The sequence below is a fragment of the Protopterus annectens genome, chromosome 2.part0, assembly GCF_019279795.1.
Source record: "Protopterus annectens isolate FY-2018-M chromosome 2.part0, PAN1.0, whole genome shotgun sequence".
Lineage (NCBI taxonomy): Eukaryota > Metazoa > Chordata > Ceratodontiformes > Protopteridae > Protopterus > Protopterus annectens.
Genome location: NC_056728.1, coordinates 689,570,654 through 689,595,715, shown reverse-complemented (window position 1 = coordinate 689,595,715; position 25,062 = coordinate 689,570,654). Strand labels below are relative to the sequence as shown.

Sequence of the window (25,062 nt, the reverse complement as noted above, 5' to 3'; positions counted from 1 at the left end):
AGAAGACTCTGATGTACATGACCATCAAAAACTGAAATAAGAGCTTTGTAGCAAGAACTGGGACTTCACCAGAAGTTCAGTCCTATAAGTGGACATTCTGTATGGTCAAACTGGGGAGATCACAAATGGCAAATTTACTACATATTTTGTAGCTGTGACTAGAACCTCGTATAACTAATATGAGTATCATTTTAGTTGTAGAAAAATTTAAAAGTTCACTCCCTAGTAAACTAAGAAAGTGACCCTAAGACGTCTGAACTGCATGTTGCTTTGGTGAAATGTCTGTTACTAAGTGAAGTTGTAGATTCTGAATCAGATGTGTTTGCACAAAGGGATATTAGTAGGCATTCACATAAATATGCTACTTTCCCTGTAATTAAGAAAAACTGTTATCATTTGAACCAAGTTGCCTTTAATGCTCTAGAAAAAGGGCATATAACTACGTATAATATAAAGACAGCAATACCATGCCTGTAAATCTGCTAATACTGTCATCAATCTGTAAACAAAGTATACCTGAGAGTATACCAGTGGAGTGTGGTCATGATGAATGAGTAATTGTTTATAGTGTAGAATCTGCCTTTTGTCATTGCACTGGCACTGCAATTATGAAATACGCCATTGTAGTAGAAAGAAAATAATTGCTAGGATTGCTGGACCTAGGTGACATGATTATACTGGTGAAATCACAATATATCTGCAAGCTGAAACAGCCAAATACTAGTAGCAGAACACTGAAGTGATATGTCTATATGGAGTCAAGGCAGAATATGTAACACAATCAGATGCTTTACATTCTATAGCCATGGTATTCAGTTTGTCTCATGATGTACTCATTATACAATATTTTCCAAGTTTAGACTTCTGAAATGACTGCACAATGACCAACAGGTTGATTAGAGCTCTCCCAAGTAAGAGAGCAGAATCTTTGTGAAATAACCAGGAAAAGCCATTTATTTGGGGAAGAATCAGTTACTTATTAGTCACTACACTGCCTGGATATCAGCAAAGCAGAAATCTGGAGTAAGAGAAAATCAACTAGAAAAAGAGAAGAAAAAACTCTGGTATGGGAAGAGTCTTGTGGCTGTTCAACAAAAAAGCACTTCACATTTCCAGTTCAGTAAAGGAGGTTGTATCCAGTAACTTAGAGGAGAAGATAAATCAAATGCATTCATAAGTGTTTAAAATATATGAGACACTGGAGAAATCCCTGCATTCAAATGACAAAAGGCTGGAAAGAATATAAACTTTAAGTAGCTGTTCAAATGAGCTGAAAAAACTACAGAAACCAGAGGGTGAAATGAAGGAAAGTTTGGCTGAATATGAGGCTTCTCCAGAAGAATTGTTTCAAAAAATATTAAAGCTAGAAGACAAAGCATGCAAAGAAAGCCTAAGATTTCTGCTGTCATGGAGAAACTGAAAGGAACATATTGCATTCATTTTATGAATGTACAAGTAAGCAGATGGACTGTTCTACAGCAGAATTTAATTAAAAGGGCACACTATGTATATGCTCCAAATTTTGCCATGAGAAAAAAGCCAAGACCTATAGTAGTAAATCTGCAGTCATATCAACAGATGAGCTGTTCCTGGCAAAATTATGGCAGAAGGGTAAAGTATTAACAATTAGGGACACCAGATTGTTCATAGAAAATGATTGTTCACTGTATTCGAGGCAGAAGAGAAGTAAGTGTATCCCTGTAATCAGAGGACATCAAGAGGCAGATGGGAGATTCAAATTGCTATATCCAACTGTCTTCAAAATATCTTTTGAAGGAAAATACATTTTTGGATTCAGAACAGGTGGAGGATGAAATAAAGTTTATCCTGAAAAAGGTGAAACAGCAAGTTGAAGGGGATTCTGTTTTTTATTCCCATAGACAGAACTCGCCAGTAAAACCTTTGCTAGCATTCCAAAGGAAAATGGCTGAGTAACATAAAAAAAAGCCCAGGAACTGACTAGGGGAAAAAAGGAGCATATTTGATTTGAGCCACTGACTGGCATTGGTTGATCAAGATGATGAAGAAAGACAGCCAGTGAAAGTAGGAAATATATGGATGAACTGCAAAGTGTCATTTCCATAAGATGCAGGTTGGACATGAGGACTGAACTTCTGCAAGAAGAGGAAAAAAAGACTAGAAGTTTGTGGACTGTGCTAAACTGATGGAAGGACTCTCAAATTTAATCTCCTCTTTGTTATTAATGTTGAGAAGGACAATGAAGGAACTGAAGATGTACCTGCATTTAAACAAAGTTTTTTTCATAGTTATATGTATTTATAAATGTGTTTAAGTCAAGTGCATGTTACACAGTATAGCATGTCTGTATAGCATGCTGAGCTACTTTAATGTGAGGTGGAGGATTATTATCAGTAACTGCTGTTAATGCCAGCAATATTAAAGTTGGAAAGCATTTTTTACTGTTATGCATCAGGGGTTATACGTAACAAGATAAAGGCTAGCTATAAACAGTATAATGTTATCTTGGGCTACAGGGGGAAGAGGTGAAAATGAACTGATCATATGTGTGTATTAAATTATGATGGTTTCCCTGGTTAAGCATACTGGTGAAAGCACACACTAAAATTATGTAAAATGATAGTTTTCCAGCATTTGAGATGAGCTATGTCATACAACTGTAAAACAATTAGCTGGTCTTTTTTAATCTACCAACAAAGCTGTGCAATTGCAGACCAGTTGCCTGCAGGCACAGACAATTAATCAGGAAATGGTTGAGCCATAGACTTTGAGACATTTCTATTGCAAACACTAACATTAGTACTTAAAGGAGATGTAACAGCAGTTCAGTGAAAATAAATGAAGTCTGATACATTGAAGAGCATACAAGTGAATGTATTGCTAGTAAAACTAATCACTTCAGTATAAATCACAACGCAAAATCTATTCATTTAATGGTAGCCAGCGCTCTCTTTCTTATGGCTAAAAATCAATTAATTGAAAGTATGCAATTTGTTTTTTACATCCAGGAAGCAAGTTGAGATGGGAAAAGAATGGATAGTGTGGGTGCAGGAAGGAACACAGGCACTAGTGTTTTCAGTATGATCAAACATAACTTTAGAATGGATAAAGTCTGTGGGTGTAGCTGTCAGTTTGGGCATTTGCCCATATGCAGAGGGATAACTTCCCATTCAGGAAAGTGTGTGTGTGTGTGTGTGTGTGTGTGTGTGTGTGTGTGTGTGTGTGTGTGTGTGTGTGTGTGTGTGTGTGTGTGTGTGTTGTGATTTAAAAGGGGATTGAGGTTAAAAATGAAAATATACATAGATTTTTGTTTTTGAGTGTTTTTGTTGAAATTAAAATGTTGGGAAATATGACATAGATCCTAACATTGAAGAGAAGCCACAACTGCATATAAGATCAGCCTGTGAAATAATCTGTGCATGTAAATTGCAAGCTAGAAACATTTATTAAAAAACTGCCACATGGACCATCTTAAAGTCTTACAGTAATAGCTTCTTATCAGAATGACTATTTTCTCAATCACAATGTAGAATGTGAATGGCATTGTAGGTATAACCAAGAAGCAAAAAAGGAATTAACTAGCATAGGGTACAAATAATGTTACAGGCGACTCATTCAGAAATGAGAATATGAATTTGTCAAAGAAAGGGTTTCAGAATAGTTATTCAGCAAAATATCAGGGACAAAAGAAGAGGTGGGGTAATAATACAGATTATGAGAGGGACTCCAGTAATGACAGAAGAAGTGAAGAAAGGCAAGAATGATAGATTTGTGCTAATAAAGGTTTATTGGCAGGGAAGGAGAATTGCATGGGTGTGTTATATTCCACTTAAAATTACTATTAAGGATCTTAAAAGAATTATGGGAGAGGTAAATAGCTTCTAGCAGGGAATATTATTCATGAGTGTGGAATGGAACCCAATGCAATAGTGAAGATGTATCTGTGGGACCGAGGAGATAAAAATATAACAATCTATGGCAGATTTCTGAAGAAATATATGAAAATATTTGGAATAGAAGATGTGAAATTGCTACCTAGAACCCAGACAGAATTTATGTATTATTCCCCAAAAGACAATAACTGAGTTAGACTGGAGAGATATTATATTCCCCAGGAGCATGGGAATTTAATCGAAAGCACTGAAACTCATTCAGTAACTATTAAAGACCATACAGTAATAAAGGCTAATATTGAGATGCAGGGTTATCAAGCAAAATGAGAGACTGGTGCTTTTCTACTTAAGAATTTAAGGAATTGGTAGAAGAAATGATTCAAGAGTTGCTAGAGAAGATACACATTTCTTCAGAAGGGATAACTGAGAAGTGAAGTAAAATAAAAATGGAATGTAGAAATATGGTAGAAATGAGAGAGAAATGTGAAAGCAGTAATATGAATTATTTAGAGGGATTTATCAAAGGTTAAACCCAACTTCACATAGACCAATTTAAATTTTGATTATAAAGTGTTTATGTCTCTGCTAGCTAAGCAAATAGCTAAGGTATTGCCAGAAAGAATAGATGTGCCTCAATGTGGTTAGCAAACATTTGACAACATTAACAGAACAGTGATGATTCAGATGGAAGCAGGATGCAAGAAGACCCTTTGTTGGTTTGTCTTGATGAAGAGAAGGCATTCAATAGAGATAGCTAGGACTTTGTGACCAGAGCAATAGCATCATTTGCATTTTCTGATAAAATAATGAGTTTAATCAGGAAGATACAAAGCACAAATCCAAAAGCAGCTGGGGGTTGGGGATGAAGCTCTCCCAAAAAAGCAAAATGCAATAACAAAAGCCCAAAATGGGAGTAAACAAACATGGCTCTCTTGATAATAAATAAAAGACAAAACTTTTATTCAGGTACAAACTAGTGAGCACTTTCATGCCTCCTGGCACTTCTTCAGACAATACAATCCATCTTCAGATGAATAATTATATTGCAGGCAGATAAAGTATATGACCTGAATGAATTAGTGTCCCTGAAACCTTACTTAGCTGAGAGGCCATTGAAACATTAAGAATGCTATTACTAGGGTATTATCTAACTATTTCGCTTACAGTATTTTAGTTTCTTTGTGATGTATTGCCAATATTATTTATTGATAGATGTACCCCTAATTGTTTTAAAGGATAGGAAATTCAATGCTTGCTGTTCTTTGTTTTCTATCCTGATGTATGAGTGTTAGGTAAAGGAATACATTTCTGTATGGAGTATATGACTGCCATCTTTTGGTACACTCTACTATTACAATGGTGAGAAAGTTGGTCAGTAGTTTTATATGTGAGAAAGTAAAAATGTTATGACTGGTGTTTGCTGCAGTCACATATCTGTATAGTTATCTGCGGTGGTGGTGCTGCGGTAGCATTGTCGCCTCACAGTAAGACGCCGTCTGGTTCAGCTCTCAGTTAGAGCGTCTTCTGCGTGGAGACATGCATGAATGGGCGTGCCTTCGTTGAAGGTTGTGCGTCAGGGCTGGCAACTCAGTACGTAAAAATCAACTGCCAATGATTAGCGGACCGGAGTTCGGCTGTGTCGACCCCTAACCGGAAAAAGCCGAAAGTCACAACAACATTTACATTGCGGTGCTGGTGCTGCGGTAGCATTGTCACCTCACAGTAAGACACTGTCTGGTTTGATTCTCAGAGCGTCTTCTGCGTGGAGACATGCGTGAATGGGTGTACCTTTGTTGAAGGTTGTGCGTCAGGCCTGGCAAGCCGGTACATAAAAATCAACTGCCAATCATTAGCGGACCGGAGTTCCGCTGTGGTGACCCCTAACCGGGAATAGCCGAAAGACACAACAACAACAACCTATCCGTATAGTTATATAGTTGTTGATAGTAGTGAAAGTGAGAATTAATGTTTTAATTTTATTTTATTTTTTATGTGTAGTTTCAGACTTTCTGTTTTGTATGTAAGGATTTGTTAAGCTAGTTGATATGTGAAGCCTTTGATTTCACATTACATTTGTTGACAATTGTCAGCAGGTGAATTTCAATTGCTGAAAATATATGATTGGTTGCTGTGAAATAATGTGGGTGAAGCAACCCTTTTTATTGAGATTTTTGCAGTGTTTGTATTATCTGAAGAAGTGCCAGGAGGTGAATTTTAATTGCTGAAAATATATGATTGGTTGCTGTGAAATAATGTGGGTGAGGAAGCCCTTTTTATTGAGATTTTTGCAGTGTTTGTATTGTCTGAAGAAGTGCCAGTTTGTACCTGAATAAAAGTTTTGTCTTTTATTTATTATCAAGAGAGCCGTGTTTGTTTACTCCCATTTTGAACTTTTGTTAATTAGGAAGATATATGAAGGGTTAGAGGCAAGAATAAAGGTAAGAGTATTCTTCTCTGACAAGCTGTGTTTGAACAGAAGAACCAGGCAGGGGGATCTTCTTTCCCCTTTATTAGTCTTATACTTAAAGCCATTGGCAAAGAAAATAAGGAACTCACACATTCAAGGGAATAACTGATACTCAGTATAAATAGCCTTATCACATATTATTTTGTAGGGTCTATATTAGAACATCAAAGTTTCAAAACTTCGAATGTTCTAATATTGACCCCTATTCAGTGAAAGCTAAAAATATCAAAGCAACAGAAAACCAAATTTTTTCCTAGGGAAAGAATTTGGTTGTCCATTTCTGTTGCTTCTGTATTTTCAGCATTGTGGTGGAAATTTATGGGTCGGGTTCAGGTAAGTGTGCGACTGAGTGCGGGTTAGGTTAGTTAGGGTTAGGGTGCGGGTTATGTATGTGTGCAATTGTGTGGACGTGAGGGTTAGGGCGAGTTAGGGGAGTTAGGGTTAGGGTGCGGGTTAGGTATGTGTGCGATTGTGTGGACGTGGGGATTAGGGCGGGTTAGGTGAGGTAGGGTTAGGGAGCGGGTCAGGTAAGTGTGCAATTGTGTGGATGTGAGGGTTAGGGTGGGGTAGGTGAGTTAGGGTTAGGGCACGGGTGAGGTGAGTGTGTGATAGTGACGGACCTTAGGGTTAGGGTTAAGGTAAGTGGATAGTTAGTGGTGTGTGTACAGTTTAGTGTAGGGTTAGGTGTAAGATTTTAGGTGTATGTGTGTGGATTGCTGTTTGTTTGGTGTGCTTGTGTTGTGTGCATGTGTTTTGGAACAACAAATTTGTTCCCTAGGAAAAAATTTGCTGTTCTGTATGTTCGATGTTTTCAGCTTTCGCTGAATAGGGGTCGATATTAGAACATTCAAAATTTTGAAACTTTAGTGTTCTAATATAGACCCATTTTGTACTTAAAAAAAAGGATATTTCAGTGTTGTGGAACATTTTGGGACAGTTTCAGTTTTTTCAGGATATAAATTAAATTAAGATAAAACAAATGCTATAGTGGTAAGCTATGTTCCCACACATGAATTGGTTCAGTAATACCTATATATATCCAACAGAGCAGCAAAAGAAACTCAAGTGCAACCTCCAAACTAAATAAGATAATCACTAATTCAATATGCAGACCATGAGAAAATGTACTTGTTTTTAGTACTTTTGTTTAGTCAGTCTTCAACAGACTTCATCAGAAGCACAAGCAGCATTATGTACACTCCTTATAAACTTTATCTGCACCTCATGACTACATATGTCATTAACGTACACTAATATTCTATTACTAAACATAAAACTTCATTGTAACACAAAAATTCATACACTAAAAACAGTTTTTTTCATTTAATAATTTATTTCAGCAACCTAAACCTCCTATTTAAAAACATCTAATACTAATAATTGCATTCAAACCCAGATATCTATCTGTTTGTAAAAACAGTTGCCATTTAGTTTCCTTAGGCAATGCAGTCAATTGTTAAATATTATGATTGGGTTGGATAAAAGCACTATGATTTTTAATAGTAGTGTATTTAGAAAGACATTTTTTGTAAATATCTGCATAAGAGTGGATATCCAATATTCATGAATAAGAATATACCAAAAGGACAGATGAGCAGAACATCACAGATGATAAAATATGATGTAATATTTAAGAAAAAATGAATATTGTTATTAAATGTTTCTTAAAAGAGGAAAGGATTTAAGTGACTTGGCGGAGTTAGTATTACATAACAAGAAAATGAAATATCCCTCTATTGTGAAAGCAGGTACCCCAAATAAGATATATAAGTTTAACAAATCAAGTAAATGTACGATCAAAGAAACTGTGGTAAGAAGTGAAGTAAATACTAATAATGATAATGATAAGTCAGTCTTTATTATGAATATTATAGAAGGTAGTAAAGTTTGTGGTAAATGGATTATTTTAAAAGGTAACAGTGAACTAATTATGGTAATAGGTGAAAAAATGAATTTTATTTATAGAAATAATTACTCATTGATGTTTATTTTAGACAGAGTTAATTTTAAAGTTGATAGACCTATTATAAATAAAAGTAAAGGCACATATAAACGTGGGAAGTATCATATTTGTCAGTTTGTAAATGAAGGTCCTTATTTAGTGATAAGTGGTTTTACTAAAAGAATTGGAAGCAGACATTGTTATACTTATAAGTCCAAATGTTTAATGCATGTTGCAAACATGTTTAAGATGTGAAGCATTTTACAGTGGTATGACAAATACATTTTTATCCAAAAGTGTTGCAGAACATATTTATGCTACTGAAGTCAGCAATAAGAATAATGCATTATATAAACATTCAGTAACTAGTAATGGATTACATTTTTTTTCTAATAGATCAGGAAGATGATGATCTAAGAGGGATGGTACAACTAATAAGTTAAAGATTAAGGAAACAAAATGGCATATGCAATGATGCTTGTGTTTCTGATAAAGTCTATTGTATATTGATAGATGAAAGTGATAAAAACAAGTACATTTTCTTGTGGTCAGCATACTGTCTGATTGTTTAATTTATTTAATACCTATATTTATGGTGGCATGATAAAATCAAGTATTCAAGTATAGGGATTAAAAAATCTGTTATGGTAGTTTTTAAGGATATGTGGGAAAAGACTAAACAAAAAGTAATGCAAACATTGAGATGTTGGAAGCTATTGACTGTGGGTATGGGTAATAAGATACAAGCAGTGAAAATGTTTCATGTCCTTTTAATATTATATACACGTCAGGCATAGTTTTATCAACCATTAAAGAACCTATGAGTCATGTTTAATAAAGACTTGAAGGAATTAATTTGGGAGGAAAAGAAGGCAAGAGTTAAGTGGGATAAGATGTTTCACCCCACAGAACAACGTGTTATAAGATTACCAGATTTGAATGGCTACATTAGAAGTTCACAGTCAAAGGTCATATACATAACACAGGCAGAGGATTACACGTCAATGTGTTTAGAAATTGTGTTGAAATGGATGGGGGGCATCATGAAATACACAGGGAGAAGGATTTTGGATGCAGGTCTTTAATTGGATCAATATCAACCATACAAAATATTATATTTACAAAACAGTGTCTAGATAACTAAACCAACACAGGAACAGAGAAAGAAGATTTTACTAAATAGGGATGACTGCAAGTAGGGGCATACAAAATAGGCAAGAGGAAATTAGAATTTACTGGAGACAATTAGCAATAAACCAAAATGTTGGGAGCACATATCTAGGGAGGGAAAATTCATAGAGTGGGATGAAGTCAAGCAGAAGTACCAAAATGACAGGAACAAATGACCAAAAGATTCAAGATATGCAAAATACTTTATTAACCCAATCCTCTTAGCACCTCGGCGCACCAGTCTTTACAGAGTACAATGATGGCAGATAAAAGAATACTTTATATAACAATATCAATTAAAACACAATTATACAATCAATTAACCACTTCAATATAAGTTAATCAGACAATTATATTACAATGAAATAAAAACTTTCCAACTACACTGTAAGTTAAGGGGCAAATGGTACTAATGTAATTCATAGTAATTATAAACTAGAATCCAACTATGTGATTTATTTATCAGGTTATATTTTTACAAATGAAGAATTACCCGTTCTTAATTGTGATCTCAAATTCGTGCCACATCTGTATGAAATTAAGGGTGATATTTTTAGTTTGGTGAGGAAGATATATTTAAAATATTATTTTTCTAATGCACTAGTGAATAGAAATATAAATATCACCGATTCTAGTGATGAATCGGATGAAAGTTTTTTTCTCTTGTGATTCTGAAATGGATGTTAATGCATATTGCCCTTTAAATACTGCTAGTGTGAAATACAAGAGTGATTTTATGCCTCTTTAGTCATGATGCTGTTCAACAGTTTTCATTAATGTTAAATTATGGTGTAAAAGTGAAATGTGACCAATTTTGGAATAATATTCATAATGTAAATTATAATTTAACAAAAAGTGAGTGGAAAGCCCTAGTAGGTTTACGTAAGATGGGAGAATTGATATTTAAACCTTCTGATAAGGGCAACAAATTAGTTATCATGAATGTACAACAATATTCAAATACGTGTTTACATCATTTAAGTGATGAAAATGTTTATAGAACTGTTGATGTAAATAAGTATCTGCCCTCACAAACAGAATTTAGGGAATTATTAAATAAGGGATACAGGTAGGGTTATTTCTCTAAAGAAGACACTGAGAAGAGATTTAATTTTGAGTTTTGTAGTATGGCTTATTTTTATTCTTTGCCAGAAATACAGAAGGATTTATTTAAGCCCCCCCCCCCCCCGGACATCCTATTATATCTGCCTGCAATTATTTCACCCATAATATAGGTTTGTTTTTATATAGTTATTTATTACCTTTTGCTTGAAAATTAAAGTCTTAGGCAAAAGATACCTTTAATTTTTTTTGGATAAAATTTCTGATATTGTGTGGGGGTGAAAGAATGTATTGGATAACTGTTGACGTGGTTAGTTTGTATCCTAATATACAACATGGATTTGGACTAGAGGCTCTCTCTTTCTTTTTGGGAGACAGTCTTGTGTCCGTTTACATTATTGAATTAATTCATTTTTGTTTAACCAATAATTACATTGAGTTTAATGGTAAATTATACCAGCAGGTACAGGGTACTGCCATGGGGGCATCTTTTGCCCCCGTGTATGCAAATTTATTTATGGGTCTAGTTGAGACTGGATATATTTATATTTCTGAATTTTTTAAGAAGCATGTTGTAAGATATTTTACATTTATTGATGATTTTATATTCCTTTGTTAAGGGGGGCAGGAATTTGTTAATGATTTTATTCAGTATTTGCATAACAACAGGTTTAGCTTAAAATTTACTGATTTAAAAGTGGGTCATAAAGTGTTATTTTTAGATGTTATGTTAGAAGGCCTGGTAGGGGATTACATACATACCAAGGTCCACAGAAAATCTGTTGATGGCAATCAATACTTACATGGATGGAGCTATCACCCCCACATACTCTGTTAGCTCTCCCTCATGGTGAATTTTTAAGGTTGCAGAGACTTTGTAATAATGAAGTTGAATTTTATGAAGAGTTAGAGTGCACAAGGGATATGTTTATTAAAAGGGGCTATTATGTTAACAGTCTGAATAGGAGTAGTGAAAATTTCATTAGTATCAAACATGTTGGACAATTGGTTACGGAATTTAATAGAATGACTGCTTTTTAGGATGGTAATGAGAATAAACAGAAAATCTTTTTGTTACTACTTATATTCTCTTTAGTTCAGAAGTAGTAAATTTATTGAATTATTATTGGGGCTTTGTAACCAAACACAAGGACTTTTGTCATTTGTTAGAGGGTGTGCCAGGTACTGTGTACAGGAGAGATAGGAATATTAGTGATATGTTAATCCACAGGAGGCTTTTACCTCCTGTGGAACCAGTTAGTAGATATGTGCATCAGTTAGGCACTACCCTTATGGTATGTGCTGCAGTTGCAAATATGTGGTACAATGTTTTAGTGATATTAATGGTAAAAATATGAAGCCAAAGGAAACTTCAGTTCAGAGGGAATAATTTATGCCCTAAAATGCCCATGCAATAAATTTTATATTGTGGAAAGTAAGAGGGCTTTTAAAGTACGACTTCAAGAACATCTGAGGGATATTAGGAAAACTAGGATGAAGGGCACTGTTGCTGCACATTTTTGTACTCTCCATTGTATGGATGAAGGGGGACTCCAAGTTACTATATTAGATCAAATTTACTGAGGGAAATTTGATAATATGAATACAAAAAAAGAAATTGCTATATAAAGAAACTATTTTTATACTTAAATATGATACTTCAGCCCTAGGGGTTTTAACTTAGAGTGTAGTTGGAAAGTTTTTATTTAAATTGTAATATAATAGTTTTGAAGTGTTTAAATGATTGTATAATTGCGTTTTAAATTGATGTTGTTATATAAAGTATTCTTTTATCTGCCATCATTGTACTCTATAAAGGCTGGTGTGTTGAGGCACTGAGAGAATTGGGTTAATAGAGTATTTTCCATATCTTGGATCTTTTGGTCATTTGTTCCTGACGTTTTGGTACATTGGCTTTCTCTTGGTAGTTGTTGAAGTTAAGCAGAAGTTTGCAATGTGGGTTGGAGACTACCTTCAATACCACGGACTGATAACAGAATACAGGCAAAGAGAAAGGTATAGGGAAATGTGGTGAAAAGAGAGAGATACTTTGGAACATGTTTTCTGGAATGCAAAGAGTTGGTAGATTTTAAAACTTCCCTACACGGTACTTTGTCAGAAATGTTAGGGGACCAAATTATTGTAACTAAGGAAATAATTATTTTGAGCTGGGATATAGAAACTGAATTGTCAACACATACCAAGGCCCTACTAAGTTTAACGTTGTTGGTTGCCAAAAAAAAAAAAAGAACATGGAAATTAAAACCTAAACCAAACATGGTAGAATTACTAAACTTTGTAAGGGAGACTATTTTTGAAGGTGGGAGCTTTAGAAAATTGAAGGAGCCAACAACATGGAAATAATTGGAATCTGGGGGTGAAATTTAAGAGAAGGCAGGACTTGAGCAATCTATGTAATGTTAAACTGAATAACAATTGTTAAGAAATAAACCGTATAAATGTGTAATGCATGAAAATGAAAACATGTAATGGACTGTTTTCTCTTTATAAACTATATGTGTACCCATATCACTGTGCAACATTGTGCACTTAATAAAGGTATCATATTAAAAGAGATTTCTCCCAGTTTAAAGAATTATATAAGTAGGGTTCAGCCAGATATACTGCCAGAAGTGCACAGCCCTAAGTAAAGAGAAATATACAGTACAAGACACAAAAGGATCCAAAATTCAGGTCTGGGTGGAAGGATTAGGGAAATATTTAACTAAGCCTTGTCAAGAGACCCATGTTAAAATACTAAAGGAAGTCAGCAGAGGAATTGACATTGACTGAGTTTCACCAAAAGTTTCTAGCTGTTAAAGTGATAAAAAGTCAGCACAGAGACTACATGAGAACGGATCATATTTAATAATACAATAAGGGAAACAGAAACAGAAAGTAAAGAAAGAGCAGATGGGCTTTACACTGAAAGAAAAGAAAATAAAAAAATAAAAAAAAAGAATTTTAACAGCCTTAAACTTCTCTCTGTTCTATGCCAAAGCAGATAGATAGGCAGAAACAGAAAGCAGATTCTAAGGGAAAGGCAAGCAAAACCACTTCAAATCAAATTTACATGGACATTCTTGAAAACATAGACAAAACAATAACAAAAATACATATGTACATCAATAGAAAACATCAGTAATGAAGATTATGAATAATTACATCAACATTATACATCAACAGTTAAAAATATAAAACAAAAACGCAGTGCATCAACGGGGCAGACCACGGCAGCCTAAATAAAGATGCAAATGCTCAAAATGCAGTAGTTGAGGAACCAGACCAACTACTTGAAATAGTGCACATTTAAACCTGTGAATTTCAAGTATTTTTTGTGGTCTGAAGAAGCCTTTATGATGAAAGCGCTCACCGTGTTGAAGTGAATAAAGTAAATTTATTTATTTAGTATCGTTGTTACGATTGGATTCTTATAGAACAAGTTCCTCAACTACTGCATTTTGAGCATTTGCATCTTTATTTAGGCTGCCGTGGTCTGCCCCGTTGATGCACTGTGTTTTTGTTTTATATTTCGTAATTCTGCTGCACAAGGGACAGTTTGCTTCGTGGTGGTGCTTTTTAACTGTTTTCGTATTAGTTAAAAATATAAAGTTAAGAATGTTGATAGTATAGTGGTTAAACGGAATAGAGGAAGAGAGTAGTATAGTAAGAGGGATGGGGGTTGGAGGTAAGGTGGATAGAGATGAAATTCAGGTACAACGATAGGTCCACGTGAAAGTTAGGTAGGTTTTTACACTGTACAGAAATGCTTTATATTTACACACATGTTTAAGGTCTGGTGGAATGGAATTCCACAGCTTGGCTACATGAAGAGAGAGTATAGAGAGTCATCAAAATATTTGTTTGACTTGACACTACCAGGAAGTTTTAGGTCCAAGATATTAGGTCCCTGTGAAGCATATATTTTGGATGTAAATTGGATATGGCAGGGAGGTGCAGTGGTTAAAACGTTGCGCCGTGGTGCAGCAGTTTAACATTGTCACCGCACAGCAAGAGGTTCTCTGGTTTGATTCTCGGCTGGGGTGCTTTCTGTGCAATGCCCTCTCTGCTTTCGCTTGGGTTTCCTCCGGGTACTCCGGTTTCTTCCCACATTCCAAAGACATACATCTGGAGTGTTTCCCCCCGCCCTCTACTGAAAATAGGCTCTGTCCTAGTTGAACTTTCCTGGTCAACAAATGTTAAATAAATAATAAATAAATAAATTTGATGGGTTCATGCATAATTTTTTTGCCTGTTTTTAACTGGTTAAATGTTAAAGTGTGTTTTAGCTTTAGCCAATTAATTTTTGTGAAGAGCTTTACAAGGATGATTTTTATTGGGGACATTAGCTGCATATTTTGCAGTTTTGTTGTATGTGTGTTCTAGCTTCTATAGGTGAGTTTTTGGAATATTAGTACGGATAAAGGAGGCATAAAGTAATGTAGGTAGTAGTAGAGTTAGGGCTGTATTTAGTTGTGCTGTTTCTGTTAGATAAAGCTTTGGTTTATGTAACATACCCAACCTTTTTGTGAGTTTCAAGGATAATTTATAATCTATGAAAAATCCTAAAAGATTGGTATGATGGACTTATTCAATTAGTATGTTATTGGGTTATTAGTGTGAAGCAACTGAGGTTTCACCTGAGCCAAATGAGTTTAGTTTTACTGGCATTTAATAAAAGATTTGTGTTTTTAAGTCGGTGATCTAGGATTTGATGGTTAAGGTATGTGGAATGTTACAGTTGAATAAGGGAGTTAGTAGTACAGATAACAATGGAGTTATCCCTGTACTGTACTAATCTGACATCAGGAATCTTGGTATATGTGTCATTTATGAAGATACCAAAAAGTAATGGTACAAGTATTAACTCCTTTTGACACCTATATTATTGAACAGAAAATAAAAACTGCCTGGAAACATTTTACGGCCTGCTGTCAAGTAAGTAACATTTGAATCATTCAAATGTGTTGTGTGCCAGATCCATATTAGCCAGCCTTTGTAAAAGGAGAGAGTGTGCAAGATCAAAGGTCTTAAATAGGTCTAACAGAATGGCAGCAGTGGAAAGACCCTTATTTTTCCTATGAGTAATAGTATTTAAGAAAGATAAAAGACCACTTTCAGTGCTAAATCCATGCTGACACCATATTGTGTAGCTGATAAATTACTTATAAGGTGATATAATAGCTGCTTGTTTATACATTTTACAAGTATTTTAGAGATGGAGGACAGCATGGCAATATGTCTAAAATTACATTATATAACATTACTTTTATAGGACCGGAACACAAGATTCACTCATTGATCTATTTATAATTACTGCAATATGGTATGCTATTGTACTGGTCACCATTTAAAGATATTCAGATGGAACTTGGAAGGTCAGCAATAAATTATGTAAGATTTAGCTTTTGCAGTAGCCTTTTTATATGAGTGACAGTTACTTGCTGAAGGTTCAGTGTGCCAGAAGAGTCATACAAGACATTGTTGCATAATATAAAGTTACCGTTTTGCATAAAATAATTAGCTAGATCTATAAAATACTTGTTGAAAGTGGTGGCAGTGTTAATATTACTTACAGCGGAGAAAGGAGTGTGTGTGTTTTTTAATTTTTTTTTTGCCCTAGCTTAAGAAGTTTTGTAATGTTTGCCCTATACTGTTTGGGATTATTTTAGTTCTAGAAGAGTTACTGGTTAAAGAAAATGTGCTTGTTTTTCCAAGTGGTGCATCTAACCTGATTTCCAAGTGTGTTTCCAGTATCTCCAAGCTTTATTCCTGATTGATACTGGTTCCTTAATTTCTTTTGACATCCAAGGGTCTAATAATTGATTTAACCTTTTTCTAACATATGGATGCAGTAGAGTCAAGTGTAAGTGTAGTTAAAGTAGTTTACAGCCTTAGCTATTGGTAGATATTTTAGAGGGAGCCATTTGCAATGTTTTAGTAACTCATTAAAAGTATCCTTGTGGAAATACTTTTTGGCTCACACCCACATTTCTGTTGGTTTTCTGCTTACCCCAGATAAATATTGATTGATGGTCATTATGAGAATTTGGTAAGGTACTTGAAAAATAATGTGACTAGTCTGAGCTGTTAGTATCCAATCAATAATGTTTTTCTTGTGACTGCCTTTGTCTATTCTAGTAGTGGAAGTTCTTATTTGTCAGAAACCAAAGAGGCTAATGCTTTTTTTTTTTCAAAAAACTTTTTATTCAATTCATAAGAAGTAATAATAATAAAAAGAAAGTGCACAGCCAGTGGTTAGATGTTTATACATGAAAGAACATATAGACTGAGCACTTAATTAACATAAAAACAAACAAAATTTGGAACATCATAACAATGTATATACAATATATACAAATAGCTAACCAGAGTGCTACCATTAAGAAAATATAGGTAAAATGAGGATGAATCATAAGAAAGGTCTCATTTCTAGATCAAGGTAATAGGATTGTTATTCACTAAAGATAAGAGTAATAACTCTTTCCCAGACTTTTGTTAAGAGGGCAGTTTTTTTTGGCCTTTCTTAATAAATTTTTGTGCTGCTATGTATGAGCAAGCCATTTTCTTAAAGTTGTCCCAACAGAGTTTAGTGCGATCTATCCAATTTTTAGTGATATAGTTTCATAAGCGAGCATAAGAAGACTAGAACATGTGTGTCAAATTTAGAAAGAATTCTGGTAGGGATATGAAGGATGGCTAGTTCCCAAGACAGGGTTGATTTATGGTAACCCATTTTCTGAAGATGTATTTTTAGTGAGGTCCAAAGCTTATGTGAGTAGTTACATGACCATAAAATATGTAAGAGATCAGCCTTTGGGGAGGAGCAGCACGAACATGAGGGGGATTTTTTCGAATCAAACTTGGATAGTATAGAGGGAGTATAATATGCATTGTTATTGATCATTAGTTGTGTATAGAAGAGTTTTTTGAAAGGGGAAAAAATCTAGGGTGTTTTTTATAGCAGAAAGTTTCTGTTCCTCCGACAACTGAGAGTTGTAGTTACCCTAATAACTAGAGAATAGACGGTCTGATTCATAAATTACGGATGATAGAAGTTTGTATGAATTGGAGAGCATTTTCTCTGGTAATGTCAGAGTTTGAATAATAATCTCTAACTTGGTGATGTCTTGGCAATTGACCGTAAAATGAGCAAATTTTGATGTAACCAGCTCTCGTAATTGTTGGAGAATAGTTAAGTATTTCTTGTTAGCTTTAAGGGTTATGCAGAGGTTGGTAATTGATTCATTTTTATGTTTAAGTATATCCCAGACCGTAAGGTTTTTAATAAGAGGGAAGTTAGAAAGGTTGATTGACCTATTGTTCATTTTGATATTGGGATTTAGATGAAGAGGTTGAAGTAAGGGAAAAACCTTGTCTAACTTAATAAGTTTTAGCAAATTTTGAAAGGATCTAATTTTTTGTTTTAAGTTGGCGTATAAATTAGATTTGTCTATAATGTCCAGGGAGAGAAAAGGGAGAGCAGCAGGATTGATTTTACTGGTTAGAATATGTTGATACCACATTTTGGACCAGGTAGGGTAGGAGTTGTATTCTCTATAATTAAGTTTCGCAATAGACAAAATTCTGTTAGCACAGACAATAGTATAGTAGAGATGGAGATTTGGGAGACCAAGACCACCTTTATTCTTGGGAAGTGATAGTTTAGAGTATGAGATTCTCACTGATTTGGGGAACCAGATAAATTTAGCAAGTTCTTTACTAATTTTGGATAAGAATGACTTGGACACTATCTGGTCTGAAGCATTAAATTGATAGAGAAGTCTGGGAAGAATGTTCATTTTGATTATCGCTGATTTAGATAAAAGAGAAAGATTCAGTAGTTCCCACCTACGAAGGTCTAGTATTATTTTTGACCAAGTTTTAAGCATGTTATTTTGGAACATAGAGAGTTGGTTATGTTCAAAATGGATCCCTAGGTATTTAATGTCAAATATTATCTTAAAGGGAGAGTTAGGAAAATATTTTGGTTTGTGAACTAGGGGTTGATAGGAAAGATGTGCGATTTCTTGGGGTTAATCTGGTAGTCTGAAGCCTTTGAGAACATGTTAATAGAACTGACAATTTTATTGAGGTCAGTGTTGGGGAGCTGAAAATATAGATTCAGATCATCTGCAAAGGCGGACAGTAATATTTTGGTGTTTAATACTTTGGGAATTACATGAAAAGTATTTTGGGCAATATACAGAAAAAATGGTTCTATGAATAGATTAAAGAGAAAGGGGGATAAGGGACAGCCCTGTCTTGTACCATTTGCTATCTTTAAGGGTTTGGATAAGTTTTTGTTGATCTGTAAACAGGTGTACGAGTTTTGGTATAAAACTTTAATCCTGTCTAGAAAAATGGTAGGTATGTTAAAGTAAGCCATGGTTTGGAATAGGAAGTCCCAATTAACCCTTTCAAAGGCTTTTGAAGCATCTAATGTTAAAGCATAGAGCGGGTTTTTTTTCTTTTTTGGTAAAATGAATTAAGGAATCCAATGTCAACGTGTTATCCCATGTGTGTCTATATTTTGTAAAACCTGCTTGTTCCAAGGAAATTAGAAAAGGTAAGACCTTTTTCAGTCTATTATCCAGTAAGGATGCTAGAATCTTAATATCAATATTTATCAAAGAGATGGGTCGATAGTTCTGGGGGTCAGTTTTATCTTTATTATTGTTTTTGAGGTGTTCCAGTGTAGATCTGATATACCATTATCTATTATGTAGTTAAATACCTTTAGAAGGATATGGGAGATTATTGAATTAAAGGTTTTGAAGAATTCAGCTGTAAATCCATCTGGGCCAGGGGATTTATTTGTTTTAAGATTGGTAATGATGGATGAAATTTCCTGAAGGCTTAAGGGAGCAGAAAGCATGTCTCTTTGAGAATCATTTAGAGAGGGGAATTTGATAGATTTCAGAAAGCTTTCCATGTATTGGTTGGTGGAGGGATCCGTTTTTTTAGAATAGATGTCAGAGTATAGAAGCGAGAATAATTGTAATATTTGACTTATAAATTTTGTTTTTGGAAGTGCAAGAGTAAGATTCTAGGAGGGGTCTGGTTGTTTTTAATTATTCTTGCCAGAAATTTTGATGGTATTTGCGCCCATTCTGAGTAAGTTGCAATGAGTTTTTGTTTGGAAAAGGAGAGATTTTCTTGGTGGAGGTGCAGTACTTTTTTTTGGGAATCTGTTATTTCTTTATACACATTCGGGTCTGGGTTAAGTCTGTGTTGTTTTTCTAGTTCAGAGATTTTCATAGTAAGGATGGATTCTTTATTTTTATAACGTTTTTTAAAATAAGAGGCTTTATTGATTATAAGACCTCTAATACAGGCTTTACAGGTGGCCCATTGAATATCAAGTGGGATATTGGGATTATCAAGATTAGAGCTTAGATCAAGTAATGAATTTGTAATTGCTTGAGTTATAGCTTTATAAGTAAGCAAATTATTATTTAGTGTCCATTTATTATAACGGAAACCTGAAGATGGGCTTGAGTCAGGGCTAACCTTGAGTGAGATTTTTGAGTGGTCGGATAAGAATCTAGGTTCTAGAGAGAAATTAATTTTAAGATGGGAGAGGGCGTCAGATATTAAAAAGAAGTCTAGTCTTGACCATGTATTGTAACATTTTGAATAATATGTAAATAATTATTTTTTAGATAGATGTCCACTATATTAAATAGGGTCAATGAGATTGAGATCAAACATTAATTCTTCTATAGCTATGTATGATTGAAAGTTGTAAGAGGGAGATTTGCTGGTATGATCAATATTAGGGTCTATTATAGCATTCCAGTCTCCTCCAACAATAATATGGTGATCGTTAAAGGTTGAGAGGATATTATGGATCTCTAGAATAAAAATGTGTTGTTGAGTGCATGGTCCATATAGGTTGAAGAAAAGGATTGGTTTATTTAGGTATTGGAGACGAGAGGTAAAGAAGCACCATCTACCATTTTCGTCAGCCTTTTTCTCGATAATATCTCCCTGGAATTTGTTTTAGACTATAGTGGCCACCCCTTTAGAGTTGGAGCTGTTTCCCGCAGAAATGATGTTTTTTATCCACTTTTTTTCCCCTCTTTAATCCAATCTTCTTTTTGCATATGTGTTTCCTGTAAAAAAACATATATTAGCCTGAGATTTAAGTAACAAATGGAAAAGGAGAGATTTTTTTGGATTTATTTTGGAGCCCTCTGACATTCCATGAGTCAATTTGTATCATCATCGATAAATGAATCGGGGCCGGTTAAAAATTAGAGGGTTGCTGGATAGTATAGTTAGGAAGCTGAAACATCTTAGAGACCATAGTAAAATATTATATGTGATATATGAATTGATACAAAAAACAACAATAGTAGAAATGGTAGCATAGTATTCCTTCAAACCCACCCCGGTGCTTATCCACCTCGACTTTCTAGTAGAAGGAATACAAAAACAATATTTAAGAAAACAAGTAGTATTGGTTAGCGAAGTAATTACTGTAAGTAAAATTGTCATATATAGAGCCCTTACAAGGACTACATGTGTGGCAAATAACACTGTACATATATACAATACAAACCACATCCATAGACGAGTCATACTAGGACCCAAAGAACCTAAGTATCCATGAGCTCTAATATAAAATAGGAAATGATATAAAGGGAGTATGAAGGAGTAGCCAAATAGATAATTGTAATTATAGAAGAATATAAGGAGTAAGTGATATCAAGTGTCAATTAGAGAGCAAGTAGGTAGAGAAGTATACAAGAGAGATGAGAGGGAATAGTAGATCAATAGAAGAGGTAACTATAAAAAACGTTAACCATTAGAGAAGGTATAGGGTGCTGATATGGATGGAAGTTGGGAGGGAGTAATATATCGGGTAATATGAAAAATGAGCAGAGGAACAGAGATGAATGTTGAATTTATGAACATTGTAGTCTCAAATGTAGATGTGAAGTTAAGAGGAGAGAATGGAAGAGAGAAGGATATAATCGACAAGGTTTATTAATTTACTTATTATAGTTAACTGATTGAATACTGAGTATTAATGTGACAGCAAATAAAAATATATCTAGATAGTGTAAGCATCATTTCTATAAGTAGATCGAGTGTATGTAACTAACAAAATCATGATAAATAAAATTTACACTGAACTTATCTATGTTATGGCTTATATCACAATTAGATAATGATATATGCAGAGAGTTTAAAAATACAGTATACAGGAGTATAAACGATCATGTTAGTGTATGACAAATGAGTAGTTTAGAATGTAAAGAAAGTTTGTAATGTATTTTGATGAGTATATATCTCAAAATTACTCATTCTTTGTGTAAGCATGAAGCTTCTTGTTTGAGAGATAATTATCGGGAATTAAGCTCTAGTGAGTCAGAGAGATCTCCGGTGCCGTAATTAAAGTATTGTTGTGAGAGGATTGGTATATGTCTGACAGAAGAAGAATTAGTAATTTTTAGAACCTTAAACAGAGGTGTTTAGGCCTAACATATAGATAAGTACATATTTTTTGAATAGCGACCGAAATTTGAGCAGCTCAGTATAGTGTCGTAGATGTCAGGTAATTAATACAGCATGTTTAAATGATGAACGTACAGAACTGCTTGGCAAGCTGAATAATCTTCCATATTTAGGATACAGAGCTGTTTAATAGCTGTGAGTAAGTACTTTTAGAAGGTAAAATACTTATCATTAATGTGACACAAATGTAAATGTCTGTTTAGGAGTCACAAATAAAATATCGTACAAGGGATCCACCGGAAAAGTCACCGCTTGAGTGATCCGTAGGCAATTGAATCCATGTGCAACAAGTTTCCATTTCCGAGTAGAAGGCTAGGGTTAGATGGATAATAAGTCACATAAAATGTCAGGGCCAGTAGTACAAATATTGATATATGAGAACAAAAAATATTAAAAGTAAGTTCAAATACAAAGTTGTTGAAACCGGATGTATAGCACAGCTTGAAATTGACTCCAGCGCTCCTGATGTAAGTAAAGAGATAGGTGAAAAAAAAAAAAAGGACAAATGTATGTTAAACAGCAGGATACTTGTTAAATGCTTTAATAAAAACTTATTTTGCTTCCATCGGAGTATTGGCCAAGTATCTTTTATCATTGTAATTAAAGATCAGGGTGTTCGGATAGCGCATCTGAAACTTCACGTTTCTCTTGATCAGATCTGCGCAAAAAGGAGCTAGTTTTTGTCTGTTTAGTTTAATTATTGAGGCAGATCTTGAGAGAAGGTAAGATTATGGTTATTCCATGTAAATTTTTTTTGTTTTTTTGCTGATAATAATATTTTTTGTGTGTCTTGGAAGTTTAGCAGCTTAGCATATATATGGCGCGGGATGATGGATTCTTGTTGCTTATGTAAGGCTCTGTGTGCTCTTTCCACTACTAAGTTGTGAGTGCTATTTTCTGATCCCAATAGCGCTATAAATATCTGCCTAGAGATTGTCAGCAGATTTTGGTTGTCATACGTTTCTGGAAGTCCTTTAATTAATATGTTATTTCGGCGGCTCCTAGCCTCCAGATCCGTTATTTTAGATTGCAAGTCTGAAAGCATAGTGGTTGTTTTTGCGCACAGGTCTTCCGATAAGGATTGGATCAATAATTCATTGGCTTGACTTTTATGTTCAAGAGTGTCCACTCTTTGTACTATTTGGTTTATAGATTTTCCAAAATCCGTAAGTTGTTCAGAAAAATCTTGTATGGCGACATGGATTGGTTGTAGTAGTGACTTGAGATCATCCAGATGAAAATTGACATCAGATTTTCCTTTAGGGTTTGATTTGTTATTATCGGCTGGTTGTCTGGTAATTTTCTATCTTTTGGAAGGTATATCCTTTTCTGGGGATAATATTGCAGAGACTTTTGCTTTGGTCAGTTGTGTTTCCATGTTTTCCGCGATGTCAACCATAGTCCAAATGCGGTAATTATTGTACTGTAGCAGTGGTTTCACGGGCCCCTTGGATGCACGTGGCGAAGGTCTCCAGGCACAATTATAGAGTTATGTTGCTTATTTTGTTTAAAATAAGTCAGTCAATCTCCAGATTCAACGAGAAACAGATCAGAGAGCTTGAATCTTTTTTTTTTGATCGCTGATATTTGGCGTTTAATGCACGTTGAAATTGTAATTGTTATGAAAAGTAGTTGGAGCTCTATGGATAGGGTGCAGACTAGCCGACCACCATCTTGGAAAAAAAAAAGAGGCTAATGCTTGATGTATGCATTACTGCTGTTATTGGCCCAATCTATGTTTACATTACCCAGTATGAGGGTATGGTGTTTAGTGTTAGAAGAGATCAAGGATAAAATATCTTCAAGAGCATAAATATTCTTAATGTTTTGGTGTGGTGGGATATAAGTAACTGCTATGTTGAGTGTAGTTATTTTAATCCTTTTAACGGTGATCAGAGTTAACCCAGTTAACCCATGCAAATTTCTTTCAGGAGGATAACATTAAGATACTTTCTTTTCCTGGGATTCTAACCCCCCCAAAAACAAAATAAGATGACTTTATTTTGCAGACCCATGGTAACCAGTAGGAACTCCATCACAGAAACCATAGCAATGTTTCTTGAAGCAGTTCTGAAACTTCTGTCTATGGAAGCCTCTTCCTTTAATACAGACTCGCTTGACTTTTTACAGAGGATCAGCAAAACTGAGGCCCAAGACAGTTCCAATCTGGTCACGATGGATGTGGAGTCCTTCCATATTATTTATTATGACTGCTGTATTATAGCCATCAGCAGGGTTATGCAAGATGACAGATGACAATAGTCCGCATCCACAGAGACCAAAGAAACCCTTTTGGAATTTGGGTTGCAGAATAATGTCTTTAATGCCAACAAAAGATTTTACAGCTAAACCAGTGGTGTGGCTAGGGACAGCTATGTCCTCTAATTCAGGCAACATTGTACTGAGATTCTGGGAGTTTTAACAAGTATATCAGTCTTACTTTTGCAAGTTGTTGCCTGGCTAGCTCAGTCGGTAGAGCATGAGACTCTTAATCTCAGGGTTGTGGGTTCGAGCCCCACATTGGGTGTGTCTCCTTTTTTCTGCTCAACAGTGGCACAGGAAAATAGCTTTCTTGGTTGGCATAAGCCACGGAACCTTGTTGGCTAGGCTTACATAGGCCCTTGGGCTGATAGCCTAGTACCTATCTATGAACCTATATATACCCCGGGGATCACTTCTGTGTCTCTGCTCAACAGTGGCACAGGAAAATAACTTTCTTGGGTGGCGTAAGCCAGGGAACCTAGTTGGCTAGGCTTACGTAGGCCCTTGGGCCAATAGCCTAGTACCTACCTATGAACCTATAAGACTGACAATTTTGCTTTGCAGGGTTTTTGATCACCTAGATAGATTGATACATATCAAAGAGATATGCAAATTCAGTATACCCCTGACTCTCCTAGCATTAAAAGTATTGTTTGAGAGAAATGAAAACTTATCTAACCTTGGCACTAGCCCTAGATTTAGAAAATGAGCAATTCTGACTCGAGTCTACCCCAACATCTCTAGAAGTTTACAGCTTGGCC

The 25,062-nt window shown here is 34.9% G+C and overlaps 1 non-coding gene across 1 annotated transcript; it reads left to right on the top strand.

The window, feature by feature from the left end:
* The first annotated feature begins 24,493 nt into the window (after positions 1–24,493).
* Positions 24,494–24,566, top strand: TRNAK-CUU. The gene has a single exon. It is a non-coding gene; the product is annotated as a tRNA-Lys (tRNA).
* Positions 24,567–25,062: the final 496 nt, after the last annotated feature.